This window comes from Colobus angolensis, unplaced genomic scaffold (genome assembly GCF_000951035.1).
Source record: "Colobus angolensis palliatus isolate OR3802 unplaced genomic scaffold, Cang.pa_1.0 Scaffold112, whole genome shotgun sequence".
NCBI classification, from domain to species: Eukaryota; Metazoa; Chordata; class Mammalia; order Primates; family Cercopithecidae; genus Colobus; species Colobus angolensis.
Genome location: NW_012112253.1, coordinates 1,835,202 through 1,837,020, shown reverse-complemented (window position 1 = coordinate 1,837,020; position 1,819 = coordinate 1,835,202). Strand labels below are relative to the sequence as shown.

The window sequence follows — 1,819 nt, the reverse complement described above, 5'->3', positions numbered from 1 at the left end:
TTAGCATCCACAATGTGGTAAGTACTCTAGTCATGATGGAAGGTGATGGAAAGATGGTTGAATTCTGATCTTATGTTTGAGAAACTTATCATTAATCAGAAAGACATGACGAGTTTGAGAAAGCAAGTGCCAGTAAACGGTACAGAGTTAAAAATATCACAGAAATATGTGTGGGATTGAAAAAGAAGTATTTGCGTTTGAACTTGAATTAAAGATAATGAGATAAAATAAAATGAAAGGGTGTTTTCTATGTGGAGGAAAAACAAGAGTTGGGAGTGAGAAGAATGTAAAAGAAGCATAAGCAAAATTCTAGACACAAAGTCACACAGTTTCTGGAAGAACAGATTGATGGTTCTGCAGTAGAAGCTGTGGGTTCTGGGGAGCTGTGTTTAGACATAATTTAAAAGCAAAACAAAATAATGCATAATATGGAACTTTGACTGCCGGGTTAAATTTGAACTTTTTTCTTGGCGTCATTTCTAAAAGCATGTCAGTGGATGCTGAGTGAAGGAAGAGCAGCAATTTTCTTAGGTACATTTAGAAATTGTGAGATGAATCTGAACTAGACAAGACTGCCTCCTGCAGAATTTCTCATGAGGGTTTATTTCAGGGGAAAAGAAAAGCGGCCATGGTATGCATTTCTCAAACATTTTTCCACATTTTACCACTCTTTCTGTGACCCATCTTTTTGGATTGATGTCTCTCCTCTCGACACATGTCATTTTGGGAACCAGTGGTTTTGACAGTAAAGAATCACAGAGAGCAGTAAGGCTGAAAAATGACACGGTGAAAGTACTGATTTTAAGCAAATAATATGGTGGTAGTGGGTAGGAGAGACTAATGGTCCCTGTAATGAGGGAGCTGGGAAGATAAACTGTAATGACACACAAATAGTGGAGATGAGCAGTTTTATTTTAAGATAGAAAGTGGTAGAGTTCATCTCATTTCCAATTGCAGCTTGGAGGTGAACTCCAGAGCAAAACAAGGGCTGCAGATAAAGACTTGAGTGTAATTTGTATACAGGTGAGAGCTCAGTCTGTTAGGATGAATTCCCAGGAAGAGACTAAAAAGAAGGGGATTTATATTATTAAATGAAACACTTCCATGTGGATGTTGGAGGAGGCAAGTGAGAGGAAGCGAGGAGAAGGATAAGCAAACTTAAGAAGAAATCAGGATAGTATAGTTAAAAAAAAAAACAGAATTTGAATAAAGATCTTATTGAGAAAAGCCCACTGTTTTTGTTGATTACAAATTCACTTGAAATTTCTGAAAATTAAGTTTTATTACAATATGAGAGTGAAAGTGTACATTTGTGGATGTGTGATAATTGAAAAGCGAGAAAATGAAAATGATCAGGCAGAACCTCCATGCGGAAGAAAGGGAGATACTGACCCTACAAGAGGGCTGGGGTACTAGTTCTCTCACGCCCTTTCCCAGGCGATGGCGGGGACGGTGGTGCTGTTGCCCTTTTAAGCTGCGGCTTGACAGGAGCCGCCCCTCCTGTTGGTGGAGTTGGTTATAAAGGGAGCAGCCCCCCAGGCCACCACACAGCTTCCAGCAGAGGTCTCTGTGTCTTACCATTTTCCATCCGCGCTCCCACAAAGGTTGAGGCGGCTGGGAGAGGCGGAGCCTCCAGAGCTCGGTCGCCGGGTGGTCGCGGCAATGACAGCTGCCCCCGACAGGCTCCCCCTTCCGCGCCCCTCCCGCTGAACAGGAGAGGAAGATGTCAGGGTTCCAGGCCAAACTGAAGTTGCTGGCTGTTTTGTCTTCCACAAGAACCAGGAGCCCAGCTGCTGCTCAGGGCTCCACTGCAATATCA

General features: G+C 42.6%; 1 pseudogene; it reads left to right on the top strand.

Annotated features, from left to right (window-relative positions):
- Positions 1 to 105: 105 nt before the first annotated feature.
- LOC105523336 overlaps positions 106 to 1,819 on the top strand; it is a 15,983-nt pseudogene continuing 14,269 nt past the window's right edge.